The following is a 20,858-nucleotide window of genomic DNA, read 5'->3' as shown; positions in this document are numbered from 1 at the left end:
AATCCTACTCACTTTACTCTGGAAAAATTCCCATTGATCTCAGTGGGGGCTTTGACATGAATGAGGTGAATGGGATTTTTGCTCCAAAGCATTTACTATAATGTTTTGACTTGAGCAGTTTGCCAAGATTTGGGGTCTTGACTGTTGTTTCCATTAGGGGGAGAAAATTATGGTGGAGCCAGTTATTTCTGTGATGGGTTGGATTACAGAAACCCCCTTGGGAACTGTCAACTGATGTGCCAAGACTACTTCTGCCTCTGCTTTCCCTGCCAGCTTGGATCTTCAGCACCCTGTCTTGTTGAGCCAGACACGCCAGTCTGCTCAAACACAGACCCAGGGTCTGAACCATGTGCCCCAAAGCTGTGGGTTTACCTGAAAGCAGCTAACAGAAGTGTTCCTGTCTTTAACACTCAGATGCCCAACTCCCAATGGGGTCCAAACCCCAAATAAATCTGTTTTACCCCGTATAAAGCTTATACAGGGTAAACTCATAAATTGTTTGCCCTCTATAACACTGATAGAGAGATATCCACAGCTGTTTGCCCCCACCCAGGTATTAATGCATACTCTGGGTTAATTAATAAGTAAAAAGTGATTTTATTAAATACAGAAAGTAGGAGTTAAGTGGTTTCAAGTAGTAACAGACAGAACATGCATCTGACGAAGTGGGTATTCACCCACAAAAGCTTATGCTCCAATACATCAGTTAGTCTATAAGGTGCCACAGGACTCTTTGTTGCTCTAGACAAAGTAAAGTGAATTACCAAGCAAAATAAAATAGAACATGCAAGTTTATGTCTAAGAAAACTGAATACAGATAAAAACTTCACCCAGTAAGTTTTCTTTTACAGACTAGTCTCCTAGTCTGAGTCCAGCAATCACTCACACCCCCTGTAGTTACCGTCCTTTGTTCCAGTTTCGTTCAGGTATTCGTTGGGTGGAGAGGCTCTCTCTTTACCCAGCTGAAGACAAAATGGAGGGGTCTCCCAGGGGTTTAAGTAGACTTTCTCTTGTGGGTGGAGACCCCCTCCTCTCCTATGCAAAGTCCAGCTCCAAGATGGAGTTTTGGAGTCACATGGACAAGTCACATGTCCATGCATGACTCAGTTTCTTACCAGCCAAGCCACATCCCTGTGAAAGCTCCGATGTGGATTGGTGTCTTTGAGTTCATTGTTGGCTTAAGTGGTTCTTGATTGGGCACTTAATTTGCACATTCCTTTCTCAAGAAGCTGACCAAATGCTTTACTAAGGCTATCTTGCAAGTATACAGCCAATATTCCTAACTACAAGTACAAAAATGATACATGCATACAAATAGGAGGAATGTATTCAGTAGATCATAACCTTTGCAGAGATATGTTACATGGCATATGTAGCATAAAACATATTCCAGTTATATCATATATACATTCATAAGCATATTCCCATGAAGCCTTATGGGGTACACTGTCACAATTTCTTTCATGCAATCTTGTTTATTTACAAATAAAGTATACATTAGTCCTGTGTTCCTGAACACAGCAGGAACCAAGGGACAGGAGATAATTTCTTTGCTCACAGTTCTAAGCCCCTCTCCAGCCAGCACTTTGCTCAAGGCTCCCTCTCTCCCACTCTTTTTCCTAAGATTATGCTACCAGTGTTAACTGTGTCTGATGCTTCATAGAATCATAGATATATAGGGCTAGAAGGGACCTTGAGGGGTCAGCAAGTCCAGCCCCCTGTGCCGAGGCAGGACCTTCGCTGACTGGCGTTTGTTCAACCTGTTCTTAAAAACTGCCAACGACAGGGATTCCACAGCCTCCCTTGGAAGCCTGTTCCAGAGCTTAACTACCCTTAGAGTTAGAAAGTTCTTCCTAATATCCAGGGGCGGCTCCAGGCCCCAGCACACCAAGCGCATGCTTGGGGCAACAAGCCACGGGGGGCGCTCTGCCGGCACCACGAGGGCAGCAGACAGGCTGCCGCCTGCGGAGGGTCCGCTAATCCCGCGGCTTCGGCAGTCCTCCGAACCCGCGGGACCAGCGGACCCTCCGCAGGCAAACTGCCGAAGGCAGCCTGCCTGCCATGCTTGGGGTGGCAAAAACCCTAGAGCCGCCCCTGCTAATATCTAACTTAAATCTCCCTGTTTGCAGATTAAGCCCATTACTTCTTGTCCTACCTTCAGTGACCATGGAGAACATTTGATCCCTGTACCCTCTATATCAGCCTTAACATATTTGTCAACTATTATCAGGGCTCCCCCTCTGTCTTCTTTTCTCAAGACTAAACATGCCCATTTTTCAAAGTATCAGGGGTAGCCATGTTAGTCTCCTGGAATTGACACCTCCACATCCACCGTGATCGAATGGCCCTGTCAACACTGGTTCTCCACTTGTGAGGTAACACTCTCTTCTCTTCATGTGTCAGTATATAATGCCTGCATCTGTAATTTTCACTCCATGCATCTGAAGAAGTGAGTTTTTTTACCCACGAAAGCTTATGCCCAAATAAATCTGTTAGTCTTTAAGGTGCCACCGGACTCCTTGCAGTTTTTTTAACCTTTCCTCAGAGGTCAGGTTTTCTAAAGCTTGTATCATTTTTGTTACTCCCCTCTGGACTCTCTCCAATTTCTCCACCTCTTTCCTTCCTGATTCTCTGTGCCTGTCTGTGATGTGCCTGGCTGCATCTGTGCTCTCTTTCATGCACACACACACAAATTCAGAAAAACAATACCCATCATCCCTGCCGTTACATTCAGCCCACAGTGGAGCCCCTCCACCAGCATAGTTCAGATTCCTGACTGGCCCTGTCTGGCCTGTGTTTTGGGTGGTGGCTTCTGTTGTTTCAGCTATTTATTCCATCAAGTAGCTTGATTGGTTTCTTATATTTATCCTGAATGAAGGGTGGCTTTCATGTCCGCTAGCTTCAATGAGATTTCACCCAACCCCCAGCAGAACAATACTATTTAGTCCTTTACAGGCATGCTCCTGTAGTTCAGATTCAGGGCAAACGTCCATTGGCTTAATAAAAGTTTTACTTAAGTGCAGACTTCAGGGTTGGGCCTGCCTTCTTCAGAGTGCTATATCAGATACGATAAAGGTGACCTTGAAGAGCAAAAAATGGGCTAGGATTTGTTTCCTTATAATGTAAATCCTTAAAAAATTATAGATTTCAAAACAGAATCCTTACCCGTGTTGCTAGTGCCACCACACAGATTCTTAAAACTGAAAGAACGTTAAAGACCTAATGTACTGTTTTCCACTATTCATGTTGATTGTTTACTTGTTTTGCTCTTCCCATAGCTGGGACAGTAAAACTAGTTCAGAGGTTCTCAACCAGGGGTATGTGTAACCCTGGGGGTACGCAGAAGTCTTCCAGGGGGTACATCAGCTCATCCAGATATTTGCCTAGTTTTACAACAGACTACATAAAAAGCACTAGTGAAAGCAGTACAAACTAAAATTTCATACAGACAATGACTTGTTTATACTGCTCTATAGACTATATCAGCGGTTCTCAAACTATGGGTTGTGACCCCAAAGCAGGCTGTGAGTTTATTTTAATGGGGTCGCCAGTGCCAGCATTTGACTTTCTGGGGCCCAGGGCAGAAAGGCAAATGCTGGGCCCCGCTGCAAGGGGCTGAAGCCAAAGCTGGAGTTTTTAAGTGAGGAGAAACGTGGAGTTTACAAGACACATCAAACTCCTGAGGGATACAGTCTGGAAAGGTTGAGAATCACTGAGCTAGTCCACTGGATTCACTCTCTGTTTATAGTTAGTTTCGCTTCCTAGTTCTGCTCCTGTGCCCACAGCAATGGAAAGGTTTAAATTTGAAATAAAAGTGTCAATGAAATGTAAAGAAACTTTGGACTGTGTAAAACCAACATTTTTTTGTTGATTGCGGGGAGAAAGAAATTAGCTGCACTAAAGTAAAGCCCTGGGCTTGCCATTGGGACTACTTATGTAAATAAAGCTGAGAGAGAGTGCGTGTGTGTATGCTCAAGATCTAGCCTTAAGTTAATAGCACTGCTTTACATGTATATTGCTCCTACTCATGACTTTGAGGTGCTGAGTATCTTGCAAGGTCAGATTGTAGTTCTTAAAATAGCAAATCATCTGAAACATCATTCATTTTAAAGATCAGTGCATGTGAGACCTGATTATTAAAAGAGTTCCTTTTTCTTTCAAGCACCTGCATTTTTCTCTTACTGACGGAGCTTTTCTTGTGGCATATTATTGTGATTATATCTGACAAGGTGCATTAGAGTGATGGCTTAGACTAATGAGAAATTATGTTCGGTCACGTTACTATTTTTAAATTGAGCACAGCTGATGCGACCAAGGTAAAAGGAAAAACTGAAGTCCCAGCAGTTCAAAGGTGCTTTTACTTGAGGAAAACAAGACACAAAATTCTGCTGTGATTCCACTCAGCCACTCCTGTACAAGAGAGTGAGTCTGGCTAAATCCTGCACAGCTTTGGCTACTGCAAGTTGAAGAGTATGTTTCCCTATGGAGACAGCCACTCACTATTTCACTCCCTGGTAGCATGGCTCCAAAGGTATTACTTGAATTCAAAGCCTGAACTCCAGGGAACCTTTGTGGAGAAGTGGTCTCCAAGTGGAGTGGACTCCCTCTCTATGGATGGGAGACTCTCCCCCTTCATTTTAATATCACTGTTAGGCATGTCTGCAGCAGCTGTAATTGACAGGAGTAAGCTATACCAATATACCTTTATACCAGTATGACAGTGTCCGTGCAAGGGGATTGTACTGCTTTAACCATATTGATTTTAAACCACTTGAGCTATAGAAAAACTCACTCTCTCTCTGTCTAGAATTGAGCTGGATCAACTATTTGCAGAAAACAATTCATTTGAAGAATTTAGCTCCTTTTTCTGTTTTCTCCTCTGATTATCTGCAAACAGATTTCCATTTTCACAGCTGAGTTCATTATTTAAAATTAATTGACAATTGGTTTATTTATGGGAACATTTGCAAGTGCAAGCTAAACACATAAGAGCTAGTTTTTTAAACTGATAGAAATGAAGCTTGTTTCAAATCACAGCACTAGCAAATCAGTGGAACTTTATGTGTAGAACAGGCCTCAGAACTTCTTTGCATGCTATGGGATTGATACAAATTCAATGCAGGAGAGCTCATGGGCCATATTTTCAAAGGTATTTAGGTGTCAAAGATAGGTGCCTCAGGGCTCTTGGAAATCATGCTAGGTGTCTAGCTGTACCTCAGTACCTCTGAAAACCTGATCTCATGCCTTTTTTGTTTTAAATCACTGTAACATGCCAGGCAAGCTGGCCATACTTCCTGATTAGATGAAAAATTGGTGGGAAGCAAATGAAAAGAGTTGTAAATAATGAAGCAAACATTCCCAAATACTTTATTCATTATTCACCCAGCTCTAGTTTAGAATTCTCCACTTACAAAATCCCCTTTTAACCCCCAAACCTTGACCATTTGATTACTTCTGAATAGGGTGACCAGATAGCAAGTGTGAAAAATCGGGACAGGGGTAGGGGGTAGTAAGAGCCCATATGAAAAAAAGCCCCAAATATCAGGACTGTCCCTATAAAATTGGGACATCTGGACACCCTACTTCTGAATGCCTCTGAGAGGATACGCAGTTGCCGATTCTGATCGGCTGCTATAAACAGTTCTTTTAAGATCCCTTGCTAGTCCCTTTGATGAACATTCACAGTTGCTTCCTCAAAAATATCAACTTTAACCTAGTAACATTTTCACTAAACCAAGGGGATAATGCTGTGTCACAACATTTCACAACCTGGGGAAGTGCAAATCGAAGCTCCCAAACCCATTCCCAGCAAGTGTTATAAAACTTTCTTGTGAGTTGTAAAAAGTTCAGTTTTTTCATTTGTGTGCGTGTGTGTGTGTGAGAGAGAGAGAGAGAATGGGAGTTTAGAGCTAGGGAAAGCTAGTGGGGACACAACCCTGGAGAATGAAGTTCAGGCAGGCCCAGCAGAGAGGCCTAGGAGTGAATGAATCAGTGAAACTGACTTATTTGTACTACTGCCCTCTGGTCAGAATTCTCCAATTTCTCTTTGTGCCTTTGATTATTCTTCCCCATGTGAAACATTTTACATGTATTCTTGCTGAATGACATTTTATTGATTCCAGCCCATTTCTCTTACCTTTTAGGATCAAGCTATATTTTAAGCTCGGTCCTCTAAAGAGTTCACTGCTGCTTCCCGTTCTGATCTCTTATCAGAAGATTTGATAAGCACACCTTCTTCCACTGGTTCTTTTAGGGTTGTTAATTAATATATTAAATCATAGGTAACCCATTAATGAAATGTATGGATCACTCCATTTGACGTCTCTTCTCGGCCTGAACACCACCGTTACATTAGTAATTACACTAGGTCCATTTTCGATTAGCCAGCTGAGTATCCATTGCACAGTAATACTACCCATATATACAATAAATAAATATTGAAATAATCCACTTCTGCATGTAATGCTGGCAGGGCAATACAGCCTACAGGTGGAATGAAATTAGATGCATCGTCTTCCCAGTTATCTGGGTGGGGGGTGGGGAAGGAGAACCCTCCCTCAACTCAGATTGTGATCCTGTCAGCTCACATAAAGTAAGCAGGTTCAATCTTGCTCAGGATGGCACATCTCAAAGGAAACCCCAGGAGCTGGTGGTTCAGCAGAGGGAGATCTTCTCATTGAGTCAGGACTGATTCATAGAATTGAAGGACCGGAAAGGACCTCGAGAAGTCTAGTCCAGTCCCCTGTACTCATAGCAGGACTAAGGCCTTGTCTACACTACAGGACTATTTCGAATCTACTTAAGTCGAATTTGTGGATTCGACCGTAATAAGTCGAATTTGTGTATCCATACTAAATACACAAATTCGAACTTCTGAGTCCACATTCACGGGGCCAGCTTCGACTTTGGAAGCGGTGCACTGTGAAGCTATCCACAGTTCCCATTGGAATTCTGGGATTTCCCCAATGCATGCTGGGGAAAAATGTCGAGGTGGTTTTGGGTTAGTGTCGTCATTGAACCGTCAATCACGCCCTCCCTCTCTTCCTTGAAAGCGCCGGAAATCTGTTCGCGCCTTCTCTGGTCGGTTACAGCGGACGCCACAGCACTGCGAGCATGGAGCCCGCTGCGATCATCGCTGCACTTATGGCCGTTGTCAACTCCTCGCATCTTATCGTCCACCTCTTCCACAGTCAGCTGCTGAGAAACCGGGCGAGGAGGCTCCGGCAGTGAGGAGAGTGGCGCAGACCTCTCACAAAGCAGCGGGCAGTGGAGATCATGGTGGCAATGGGTCACGTTCATGGTGTGGAACAGCGATTCTGGGCCCGGGAAACAAGCACAGACTGGTGGGACCGCATAGTGCTGCAGGTCTGGGATGACACAGAGTGGCTGCGAAACTTCAGGATGCGTGAGGCACTTTCCTTGAACTGTGTGACTTGCTGTCCCCTGCCCTGAAGCGCCAGGACACAAGGATGCGAGCAGCCCTGAGTGTGCAGAAGCAGTGGCCATCGCCCTCTGGAAACTTGCCACGCCAGACAGCTACCGGTCAGTAGCGAACCACTTTGGCGTGGGCAAATCTACCGTGGGGATTGCTGTCATTCAAGTAGCCCACGCAATCGTTGAGCAACTGCTCTCAAAGGTGGTGACTCTCGGAAATGTCCAGGTCATCATAGATGGCTTCGCGATGGGATTCCCAAACTGCAGTGGGGCTATAGATGGGACTCACATCCCTATCCTGGCACCAGCCCACCAGGCCAGCGAGTACATTAACCGAAAGGGCTACTTTTCAATGGTGCTGCAAGCTGTGGTGGATCATAGGGGACGTTTTACCAACATCAACGTCGGGTGGGCGGGCAAGGTTCATGACGCGCGTGTGTTCAGGAACTCTGGTCTGTTTAGACGCCTCCAGGCAGGTACTTTCTTCCCGGACCACAAAATAACGGTTGGGGATGTGCAGATGCCTACAGTGATCCTCGGGGACCCGGCCTACCCGCTAATGCCCTGGCTCATGAAGCCCTATACAGGCGCCTTGGACAGTGAGAAGGAACTCTTCAACTACCGGCTGAGCAAGTGCAGAATGGTGGTGGAGTGTGCTGAGATGGCGGAGCTTACTGACTCGCTCGGACATCAGCGAAAAGAATATCCCGTAGTTATTGCTGCTTGCTGTGTGCTCCACAATCTCTGTGAGAGCAAGGCGAGACCTTTTGGCCGCTTGGGAGGTTGAGGCAAATCGCCTGGCTGCTGTTTACGATCAGCCAGACACCCGTGCGAGAGAATATCCCAGCGGGAAGCGATGTGCATCAGGGAGGCTTTGGCGAGTGTCCTCGCAGAGCAGGGTAACCTGTGACTGTCCACTTGATTTTAAGAGAGCCTGATCACAAACCAAGTTTCCCCCACTTCCAAAGGACGTTTTAAAACTAAGGACATGTTTCAGTAATTAATAATAAATCTTTCGTTGACTTTGCATTTCTGTTTCTTGGTTGAAACATGGAAGCATTCTGTGCTGGGTAAGGTGTGCACTGATGTACAGACCGCTTGTCCCAAAGAGGACGGACAGCCTCCTGCTCCTACATAGGTCTGCGGGTGGGGGCGGTTTACGGTGGTTGTGCATGTAGGGGAGGTTGCAGGAATGGGTGGGTTTGCAGGAAGGGCGAGGTGCCGTCTTTGGATAGGGGTTAACATGACGGCTGTGGGTTTGGGCGTTGGAAGGTGAGGGGTGTGGGGAAGGGTGAGTATCTGCCCCTGGATGAGGGCTCTTTTGGGGCTCAGGGCACCGGGAGGATCGTGGCTACGGTCCAAGTGCATGTGAAGGAAGCCTGCCTTTACATTCGGGATGGCAGGCACCAGGACCCTGGACAAGCATACACATCAAGGAAAGACCGGGCAGCATACACCACACAGACTGTCCCTGGTGCCTAGTGACTGCAGTCTGTGTGTGCTCTGCAGTTGACCCTGCACCCAAGTCTGTAGCATGGCACTGTGGGCTATGCACTGAAATTACAATTCCCACACCCACAGAAAGTCTTCTGACACCAGAAACGTGGAAACAGTGAGTAACACCAAACCGCTTTTAATAATGTAGTACACAGTGGGGGTTTAAACTTGGAGTTGGGACTGGTTGATGCTGTAAGGAAAGAGCTTGTACAAATTTACAGCGAGAGTTGTCTCGAACATTATCGGTCTGCTGCGGTGCAGGGACAGTTCTCATGGCCCCTACCGCCCCTCCTTCTTGTAACTTTGGGTGAGGGGACAGGACTTCTTGGCGTTGGAGCGGTTGCAGATGCACTGCAGGGGGCTCTCCTCCTGCCTGCGGTCTTGCAGAACATCTACAAGGCGCCGGAGCGTGTCCGTTTGCTCCTCATTAGACCAAGCAGCGTTTGAGTCGCCTGCTGGTCTTCCTGCCGCCACCTATCCTCCCGTTCCAGGTGTGTGCGATGCTGCTGACACAGGGTCTCCTCCACTGTCTCTGCTCTGCCGCCTCCGCTCTGGAGCAGGCCATCAGTTCCTGGAACATGTCGTCCCTAGTCTTTTCTTTCGGCGTCTAATCTGAGCCAGCCTCTGCGTGGGGATGCCGGGCAGTCCGGGAAGGGCTGTGTGATGCGAAAAAGTAGGTGATTTCCTTGAACACATACATGTTTGCCAACAGTAAACACAGTCTAGTCAGTTTCAGTTAACAAGACCAAAGAGGGAACCAAGTCTCAGGAGATCTCAGAACTAGTCCGAGATTTCGGAATACGCTCTCATTGGCGGCGCCATTGCACTCGATAGCGCGAGAGACAGCTGCATCCCTCTTGCACAAAGTCCTGGTAAGCCTTACAGTACATACTGCTTATCAGTTAGTGGTTAGCTGTGCTCTCCTGCTAAAGGCAATGTGCAAAGCAGAAAAGATGACCCTTTTGCAGCCCCTCCCGCCAGTGCATGGGAAAGATCACTGTATGCTTTTCCTCTGTGGCCTCCAACACGTGGCTGTTAGCGAGGGTCATTCTTATGCAAAGTAAAAGTCTGTTGGTCATTCTTATGCAAAGTAAAAGTCTACCATTCACAATAGTAACAGTACACTAATTCCCCTAATTAGATGCAGCACTTCCAGAATGACATTACCCTGAGGCGTGTCAGGCGGACTCAGAGAGAGCGGATGCTAACAGAAGCCCTGCACAGACCAGGACCATACGCTGCCATGCTCATAGAGGCGATGCTTCCCCTTTACCTTAGGATGGCCTGGCGCGGAAGAGTGTGCTTCCACGGAGCACCCAATAAGGCACCTCTCCCAAGAAACCTCCTGCTGAGGCTTTTCCAGCTGCTCTCTGAGAGCTTTTTTGAACTGTCCCCAGAGGATTATTGCTCGATTCCTATATGTGTAGACCTACTTTTTGTATAGTTTGATATTTAAAAATTTTTATATAGTATTTCTATTTTTTATATATATACCTGTTTCTTAAAAAATAAATGTTTCCCTGTTTGTAGCACTTACCGCCTGATCCTTCCCCTGATTCTGAGTCCGGGTTAACGGGCGGTTAGTGGGGATCTCTGTGAGGGTGATGAAGAGATCCTGGCTGTCAGGGAAAGCGGGAGTGGGTTCGATGTCGCCTGCGCCGTCCTCAAAGACCCTTCCTCATCTTCCCCATCAACATGGAGGAGGAACTGTCGGTACACTATTCCGTCCTCGGAGTCCACCGTCACTGGTGGGGCAGTGGTGGCAGACCCACCTAGAATGGCATGCAGTGCCTCGTAGAAGCGGCATGTCTGGGGCTGGGCTCCGGAGCGTCCGTTTGCCGCTCTGACTTTTTGATACCCTTGTCTTAGGTCCTTCACTTTCACGCGGCACTGCATCGCATCCCGGCTGTATCCTTTCTCTTTCATGGCTTTAGAGACCTTCTCGAAGGTCTTTGCGTTCCGCTTGCTGGAGCGCAGCTCCGAGAGCACAGACTCCTCGCCCCACACAGCGATCAGATCCATGACTTCCCTGTCAGTCCATGCTGGGGACCTCTTTCTATTCTGGGATTGCCCGGACTCCTCTGCTGGAGAGCTCTGCATCGTTGCAGGTGCTGCGGAGCTCGCCCCGATGTGCAACCAGAACGTCAGATTCAAACCGCCCAGACAGGAAAATGAATTCAAATTTTCGCGGGTCATTTCCTGTGTGGTTGGCCAGAGAATCCAAGCTTGGACTGCTGTCCAGAGCGTCAACAGAGTGGTGTACTGTGGGATAGCTCCCGGAGCTACTAAGTTCGATTAGCATCCACACCAAGCCTAATTCGAGCTAGCCATGTCGAATTTAGCGTTACTCCACCTGCCGGGGTGGAGTACCAAATTCGAACTAAAGAGCCCTCTAGTTCGAATTAAATGGCTTCCTGGTGTGGACGGTTGAGCGGTTAGTTCGAATTAACGCTGATAAATTCGAATTAAAGTCCTAGTGTAGACCAGGCCTAAGTATTATCACCATCCTTGACAGGGGTTTGTCCAACCTGCTCTTAAAAATCTCCAATAACGGAGATTCCACAACTTCCCTAGGCAATTTATTCCAGTACTTAACCACTCTGACAGTTCGGAAGTTTTTCCTAATGTCCAACCTAAACCTCCCTTGCTGCAATTTAAGCCCATTGCTTCTTCTCCCCTCCTCCGAGATTAAGGAGAACAATTTTTCTCCCTCCTTCTTGTAACAACCTTTTATGTACTTGAAAAGTGTTATGTCCCCTCTCAGTCATCTTTTCTCCAGACTAAACAAATCCAGTTTTTATAATCTTCCCTCATAGGTCATGTCTTCCAGACCTCTAATTATTTTTGTTGCTCTTCTCTGGACTTTCTCCAATTTGTCCACATCTTTCCTGAAATGTGCCACCCAGAACTGGACACAGTAATCTGGTTGAGGCCTAATCAGTGTGGAGTAAAGCAGAAGAATTACTTCTTGTGTCTTGCTTGCAACACTCCTGCTAATATCTCCACAAGGCTTGTTACCCTGTCAAAGAAAGCTATTAGGTTGGTTTGACATGATTTGTTCTTGACTAATCCATGCTGACTGTTACTTATCTCCTTATTATCTTCTAGGTGTCTGCAAATTGATTGCTTAATTATTTCCTCCATTATCTTTCTGGATACTGAAGTTAAGATGACTGGTATGTAATTACCCGGGTTGTCCTTATTCTCCCTTTTATAGATTGGCACTGTATTTGCCCTTTTCTAGACCTCTGGAAGGTCAAGACTATAATGGGGTTCAAAAAAGAACTAGATAAGTTCATGGAGGATAGGTCCATCAGTGGCTATTAGCCAGGATGGACAGTGATGGTGTCCCTAGCCTCTGTTTGCCAGAAGCTGGGAATGGGTGACAGGGGATGGATCACTTGATGATTACCTGTTCTGTTCATTCCCTCTGAAGCACCTGGCATCTGCTGAAAGACAGGATACTGGGCTAGATGGACCTTTGGTCTGAACCAATATGGCCATTCTTATGTTCTGATATAGTTCTGGGGAAAAACAATAACACAAAATATGGAAAAGGCAGAAGTGCTAAATGACTTTTTTTGTTTCAGTTTTCACCAAAAAGTTTAATGGCAATTGGCCATCTAACAATGAATGCCAGTGAAAATGAGGTAGGATCAGAGGCTAAAATAGGGAAAGAACAAGTTAAAAATTACTTAGAAAAGTTAGATGTCTTCTAGTCAGCAGGGCCTGATGAAATACATCCTAAAATACTCAAGGAACTGACTGAGGAGATATCTGAGCCATTAGCGATTATCTTTGAAAGTTATGGAAGACAGGTGAGATTCAGTAACCTTACAGGGAGCACAGTGTCCCTGTCTGTTGAATGGGCTGTCAAACAGAGGGCTTGTCCACTTGTGGTCATTAAAGTTCTCATGCTGCTTTTACAAGAGCGGGAGTGCTTATCCACAGGGGATTTTGGCAAGGACGTTGGCTTCCCAGATTTTCCCCTGCAGTTTCAATTGGATAAAATAGCCCTAAATGTCTGTGTAATGTTGCTGTGTGCTGTTCGAGACTGAGTATGTTTCACTCCAGGAATGGTTCCATTTCAATGGAGGTTAAGTGAACACTTAATATAATACTTTGGAGTTTGTACAATATATCAAACAGATAAGCACAATAAAACACTTTGGGATTCTTCTTGATGAAAGCCTGTCTATCTGTTTGGTTTATGACATACTGTAATAATGGCCATTGTGAGTGGGTTGTCTGGTACTTGCATAGCTCAAGATTAGTGAAATAAAGAGCTTGCTAACTTATTAAAATAAAAGATCATGAATAAGAACAGCACTTATACTTACACTAGCTAGGCATAAACTGGTTACCAGCTGTGGTCAGGAAGACATTTCCTTGGAGGGCACAATGTTGCATATCAGGAGTACGGTTTCCTCTGAATCATCCAGCATTGACCATTGTTGGAGACAAACTCTTGTATTAACTGGACAGTTAGTCTGTACCTAGAATATTGTGACATTTTAGAATGCACGCATTCAAACATCGGAATGTGCTGTAGCCAGTTTCTCGGAAGCCAGGCAAATATAAAAGAAAGAAATCTGGGAATGCCGCCTTAATGAGGCAATCAGAACATTTGGGATTCTGCATGAAAGACGATTATAGGATAAATGATATTTAGATAGCATCATGTGGCTCATTAAAAATGGAATAAACTTAATTCTGTGAAGAATGTGTTTGTTTACAAGGTTGAATCAACTTCTTAAGTGAGAAAAAAATCTACTGTTAAAAGTTTGTAATCTCAGTTGTTTTAAGAACTAGTGATGTAGATCTTACAAGGTGTCATATCTGCACTTTTCTATTATATCACTAAGAAAGGAAGAAGATGCAATATGCACGCTTCTTTACTTCAAAGAATTTGCATTTAATGTTTTTTTGAAGTGCAGTTGTATTCTGAAAAATAGCCATATAAAAATGACCACTTCTTACTCAACAGCTCTGCTCAAGAGTGTATTGGAGTCAAATCTGCTGATTTTAGCTGACTACAATATGGATTTCTTTTTCTTTTAGCTCTACAGTACTAAGAGAATGCACTGGATTCTACTCTTTCTTGTGCATCACCATGTGTAATTAATTACTTATTAAATTCCAATCAGCTGTACTTGTGCAAACTCATTGAAGACAAAATTAAAGTAGAATTTGGCCTGCAGAAACTTTAAGACTAGTGCTGATGTGCAAGAAGTAAAGAACACAGCTTGACTTTTGGATCCACTGGGGATTTTACAGGGCTGCTAGGTGAAAAAATAGACATCTTTTTACATATTAACTGAGCACATATGATCACAAAGCCCAATGATGCCATTTTTACACAATCAAGTTTCAAAATAGAACTTGCACCTTCAGTTCATGGGAAGGGATAGCTCAGTGGTTTGAGCATTAACCTCCTAAACCCAGGGTTGTGAGTTCAATCCTTAAGGGGGATCTGGGGCAAAATCAGTACTTGGTCCTGCTAATGAAGGCAGGGGGCTGGACTCAATGACCTTTCAGGGTCTCTTCCAGCTCTATGAGACAGGTATATTATTTTAACACTTATGAGCCCAGAGTGCAGAGATGTACAAAAAAGAGGCCATTCTAAAAGAAAGGCAACTAAATGATTTTGAACCTAAGATCACAAAGGAAGGGGAAGGGGTTCGTTCAAAGTTTAGAGGAGGGTTTGGGGTCAGAAGTTACTTTCTCTGAATCAATTTGGCTATCCCTAAAACCAGTGAAACCCAGTCACCATTTCCAAACCTTTGTAAGACTCAAGGGTGATTCATTGTTGTGTTGCGTCTTGCTTATCTACTTACACCAATGAAAAGTGAGTGCAGCGTGCATGTAAAATGCTACCAGATCTGAATGGTCGTGTTTCCCAGCCCTTCTGCAGTGGTGTAAATGTTTGCAACTTGTGCAGAGGGCAACAGAGAGAGCCTCCACTAGGGGGCCTGATGCTACAGTCGTTGCACATTGCAAACTCCCATTGAAATCCATGACAGTTTTGGCCATGCAAGAAATGCTGGACGGGGCCCTAGTGTCCTGATCCACGGTCCATTGACGTCACTTGGAATTTTTACTTTAATGGCTTTGGATCAGGCCTGGGTCAACAGTGAAATTCCAGCCAGAGAACAGAGCAGAGAGCGGCAACTGCCTGTAGTTTGTTTATCCTAATCATGGTGTAAATAGACTTGAAAGCTGGGAAATGGGATGCTTAGACCATGCCTCATGAAAAAGGTTTTGAGACCCTTTAGCAATTGCCAGCCTTTTATGGAAAGAAAAACTGGAATAATAAGAAAAAAAAATCCCTCCAGTGACATCCTCTGGTTCATGGTAGTAGATGAAAGTAGGCGGGGAGATCGGTCAGTTTTGTATAACTCCAGAACTGCATTGTGTTCTCTGCATGCAGCTGTGCTGTTTGTGTTTCTCTCGAGGTGACAAAAGCATGAATAATGGTACCAAAGTCCACAGCCAAAAGGAAAGGATGCCAAGCACAGATGGTAAAACACAGTCTTGGCAACAGCTAGTACCGGGATATCTAGGAGCAGTGGGGGATCTAATAACACTCCTTGGTGGCAAGCCTCAGTAAGAAACTGCAGGCACCCTCCCTCAGTCAAGGGGACTAATATAATTTCTGCCAATTATTCTGGACTTAGCCAGACTCTCAATGGAAAGAGAAGAGCTAGAATGTGAAATGCACTCGGGGGCAGTCTGCAGTGAGTACTCAGCTTTTCTTAAACAGATGAAAGCAATTATTCTTTCATGAACATGTTGGTTATGAGGCTTATATTTTTTGTACTCTTATCTTTCTCACATTTGTTTTGCTGTACATCTCACTGGGCTGTCTGACAAGAATTTTCAAGTAGATTCCTGATGGGATTCTTTCTAGAACATACCAGATCGGCAATAACAGATCAGACCATTGGCCAACCAAGTCTGGTATCTTGTCTCTGGAATGGAGCAATGCATAATCCTTCAGACGAAGAATACCCATAGTGCACATGGACAATGCAATGTTGGACATCAAGGAAAAAATTCCTCCCTCACCCTTATGTTGATCAGCTAACATCCCCTGTACCTGTCTCTCCTTGTGGTTTTCAGGTTTTGCTCATACACCTTATCAATTCTATGCAGTGTTTGGTGACCCCTATGGGGTATCATCTTTGGGTTTGGGGAGTGCCCCAGGCCAGGTATCTTTCTCCACCGCCTCCCCACCCATTTCTGTCACTCAGCAGAGAACAGAAGTTGATTTTCATTGTCTCGGAGAATGTGTTGTAGTGAATTGTTCCTTCAAAGAGACCAAGACCCAAACATGTCGTTAATCAAATGAAATTTTGTCAAAAATATCAAGAACTCAAAAATAAAAAAAAAGACAAATGATACCAGAAAACACACCTATATCTAAGACTCCCTAAACTCATCCAGCTAGGCCCACACCCTTGAAGGTAGAGAAACAAAATCAGAAAATAGGATGGCTATATTTCTCCAGTTCTGGGTCTATCTTGGAATGTCAGAATTTTTCAGCAACCAGCTGTAGGTTTAATGAGTTGCCAGAAGCCACTCCAGGTGTAGTGCAGGTTTGTCAATTATACTCTGCAGGCCACTTTGATGTAGTCTGATGTGACCTTGCCCAGTACTATACCAGGCATTCCTTGTCGTACCACTTGGACAATAACATTTGCTCTTATTGCATACAGCATCTTTGCTCTGGTCCAATATATAGTGTATGTTTCATTTTCATCCAAGACTCCATTTCTTTTCCTGGGTAAAGAATTTTAGTTCCTGTCCCCATAGGCCGACACAGGTTCTCCCCCTCCTTTTCTTTTTGGATGTTGCCAATTCCTATCACACAAGGTCAGAACGAGGGACTAACATTTTGTTCTGTGTTTGTACAGTATCCAGTACAATGGAGACCTCCTCCATTACTGGCGCTTCTTCGTGCTATGATAAGGCAAGTAGTAAATAATAATATAATTTATATATCTCTTATCATCCCAAGTAAAATTAACATCTCTGCACCCCAAGAACGGCTCTCTTCCCATGACTGTGGGATTCTTTTGAATTTGCATTCGTCAGGCTCTGTGTCAACAAGGCACTTTGTCAGTATCTTTCTTCTGATCATAATTTAAAAAAATGATAATTCAATACATGTAGAATTCCCCGTAACACCTAGGATTCAAACACAAATAGGATTTCTGAACAGAGAGTAGTATCTGGTCTGCTACAAGGTATAATGCTCAGAATTTCTTGGCAATAACATGTGGCTATACATAGTACATGAAATAATAAACAGCTGCCATTTCATTCAGGTAAACCACAAGGTGAGGCATGGCTTGTTTTGATCAGAGTATTGTGAATGGATACATGGTCTCTGTCAGATCTCTGCTGAGATCTGTGATAGGGATAATCAGTTTTTTCTCATTGCAACTGGAAGATGGGATCTTTTTAGTTAGGGTGACCAGATAGGCAGTGTGAAAAATCAGGATGGGGATGCAGGGAGTAATAGGTACCTCTATAAGAAAAAGCCCCCAAAATCGGGACATCTGGTCACCCTATTTTTAGTGTATAAAATTCTACTTGAGTGAAATTCACTAGTGTACAGGGGCCTATGTTACCCTTAAACCCAATTTCAACTTTCAAAATAGGGTTTAAGTGGTGCACAGGCTTTGCAAAGGGATGAATTTCATCTTTGATGAGAGTGGTGTGGAGTGAGCAAATCAGATTTATGAATAATATGAAGATATGAAGGAACACAAACAATTTGGTGTCCTTAGAATGTTGCACTAAGTGAAAGTGCTATTAAACAGATTGCACTGGATTTTCAGAGGTGCTGAGTCCCCCAGAGTGCTATTGAAATCAATGGGAGCTCCTCTGGAAATCAGGCCCTTAGCAGTTTATTTTCCTTGGATTAGCCACACCCAAGGCTCATTGTGTTGGAGTGGGAGTGGAGGGTATATATAAGAACCTACAGCACAGATGGGCATAGGAATCACAGAAGAATAAATATAATTGAAATAAATGAATGAACACGAGATAGGGAACTGGGCATGATCATATTTCATTTACTTTCTCATTCACAAAGCGGGTGTAGATTGTCTGCTGTGGATCAGTGCTGAAGGTTATCACTAATAAACAGCTTACAGGCTTCTTCCCCTCTTTTGAAATGTGGTGTAATGTACCAGCTGGTATGATGAACACGACTGCCCTCTACTGAAGAGAATCGAAGCAGTTTAAGACTCAAGAGTTTGTGATGGTAGGAGGGGCTGCAAAGGGGATCTAAGTACGCTTAAGGCAATTCAGTTTTAGCTCAAATGACTGAGCTCTGTCTTTTGGAAAGAGAAGGTCCTTGGGCTCATGCACAGGTGGTGCCTGTAGATACATGACTATGGATTTCCTACAAGAGCACCAGGCTGTCCAGCTGTCCCCTCTTGTGTTTAAAACAAGAGGTCTTGGGTTGATTGTGGCTAAATAATGGAACATGAAAAAAGGAAGATGGGGAACTTCAGTCCAAGGAATGTGCAAAATGATGCTGTGAGTGGACCCTACCTGTTTCTGGAACAGGGTAACCCTAAACATTATCAGATGTGGTGCTGCATCTCACAGGAGTGTTTGGGTTAGTTTCTGGGTGCAGCAGTAACTGAAAGAATGGGCCAGTTCCTCAGCTGGTATAAATCAGTGTAGCTCAGCTGAAGTCAGTAGAGTTACATTGATTCCCCTGAGGATCTAGTCCTACACCTCTTTTCTCTCACATGGCACTGATTAAATATAGCACTGATTGTCAATCTTTTCCATACCTTGACCTCATAGAATCATAGAAATGTAGGACTGGAAGGGACCTTGATAGGTCATCTAGTCCAGTCCCCTGCACTGAGGCAAGGCTAAGTATTATCTAGGCCAGTAGTGGGCAACCCGCGGCCCGCAGGCTGCACGTGGCCTGTCAGGATAATCCACTGGCGGGCCATCAGACAGTTTGTTTACATTTGCACGGCCGCCCGCAGCTCCCAGTGGCTGTGGTTCACCATTCCCAGCCAATGGGAGCTGCGGAGAGTGGCAACCAGCACATCCCTGTGGCCTGCGCCATTTCCTGCAGCTCCCATTGTCCTGGAATGGCGAACTGCGGCCACTGGGAGCTGTGGCTGGCCGCGCAAATGTAAACAAACTGTCTGGCAGCCCACCAGTGGATTACCCTGATGGGCTGCCTGCAGCCCACGGGCCACAGGTTGCCCACCACTGATCTAGACCAACCCTGATAGGTGTTTGTCTAACCTGCTCTTAAAGACCTCCAATGATGGAGATTCCACAACTTCCTCAGGTAATTTGTACCAGTGCTTAATTATCTTCATAGTTAGGAAGTTTTTCCTAATATCTAACCTAAATCTCCCTTGCTGCAAAGTAAGCTCATTACTTCTTGTCCTGCCCTTAGTGTATAAGGAGAACAATTTATCACCCTCATTTTTATAACAGCCTTTTACGTACTTGAAGACTGTTATCATGTTCATACACCATCAATCTTCTCTTCTCCAGACTAAACAAACCTATTTATTTCAATCTTTCCCCGTAAGTCATGTTTTCTAGACCTTTAATCATTTTTGTTCAATTTGTTCACATCTTTCCCAAAGTATGCTGCCCAGAACTGGACACAGTATTCCTGTAGAGGCCTTATCAGTGCTGAGTAGAGGGGAACAATTACTTCTCGTGTCTTGCTTACAATACTCTTGCTAATATATCCCAGAATGATGTTTGCTTTTTTTGCACCAATATTACTTTGTTGACTGATATTTCGTTTGTGATCCATTGTAACCCCCATATCCTTTTCTGCAGTACTCCTTTCTAGACAGTCATTTCCCATTTTGTATTTGTGCAATTGATTATTCCTTCTTAAATGTAGTATTTTGCATTTTTCCTTATTGAATTTCATCCTATGTGTTTCAGACCATTTCCCCAGTGTGTCAAGATAATTTTGAATTCTAATCCTTTCCTCCAAAGTGTTTGCAATCCCTTTCAGCTTGGTATCATCCGCAGACTTTATAAGTATACTCTCTACACCATTATCCAAATCACTTAGGAAGATATTGAATGGAACCGGACACAAGACAGATCCCTATGGGACCCTACGCCATATGCTCTTCCAGCATGACTGTGAACACTGATAATTACTCTCTGAGTATGCTTTTCCAATCAATTGTGCACCCCCCCTTATAATAGGTTCATCTCTAGGATATATTTCCCTAGTTTGCTCATGAGAAGGTCATGTAAGACAGTATCAAAAGCCTTACTAAAGTTGAAATATGTCACATCTACTGCTTCCCCCCATCCACAAGGCCTGTTACCCTGTCATAAAAGGAGATTAGCTGGGTTTGACATGAATTGTTCTTGACAAATCCATGTTGGACAATTACTTATCACCTTATTATCTTCTAGGAGCTTACAAATTGATTTTGATTATTTGCTCCACTATCTTTCCAGATACCAACGTTAAGATGACTGGTCTATAATTCCATGGGTTGTGCTTACTCCTGTTTTATAGTCATGAACTTTATTTGCCTTTTTCCAGTCCTCTGGGATCTCTGCCGTCCTCCACAAGTTCTCAAAGATAATTGCTAATGGCTCAGAGATCACTTTCAGCCAGTTCCTTAAATATTCTAGGATGTATTTCATCAAGTCCTGATGACTCTAAGACATCTAAAACTTGTCTAAGTAATTCTAAACTTGTTCTATCCTTATTTTAGCCTCAGATCCTACCCTATTTACACTAATAATCACTATGTTAGTCTTCCAATCACTGCTAGCCCTTTTGATGAAAACCGATAGAAAAAGGCATTTAACATTTCGGCCATTGCTGCATTTTCTGTTATTGTCTCTTCCCCATCATTGAGTAATGGGTCTACTTTGTCCTTTGTCTTCCT

General features: G+C 44.2%; 1 long non-coding RNA gene across 3 annotated transcripts in view; it reads left to right on the top strand.

The window, feature by feature from the left end:
- Window positions 1-20,858, top strand: part of LOC120399351 — a 63,305-nt gene that overhangs the window by 4,647 nt on the left and 37,800 nt on the right. The window contains exon 2 of one of the 3 annotated variants that reach the window (XR_005595111.1): window positions 12,040-12,107. The exons of the other annotated variants lie outside the window; for them this stretch is intronic. This is a non-coding gene — a long non-coding RNA (uncharacterized LOC120399351). The remainder of the gene's footprint in view (window positions 1-12,039; window positions 12,108-20,858) is intronic. 3 annotated transcript variants of the gene reach the window in all.

Source organism: Mauremys reevesii, linkage group 1, assembly GCF_016161935.1.
Source record: "Mauremys reevesii isolate NIE-2019 linkage group 1, ASM1616193v1, whole genome shotgun sequence".
Lineage (NCBI taxonomy): Eukaryota > Metazoa > Chordata > Testudines > Geoemydidae > Mauremys > Mauremys reevesii.
This window is presented reverse-complemented; position numbering and strand designations above follow the sequence as displayed.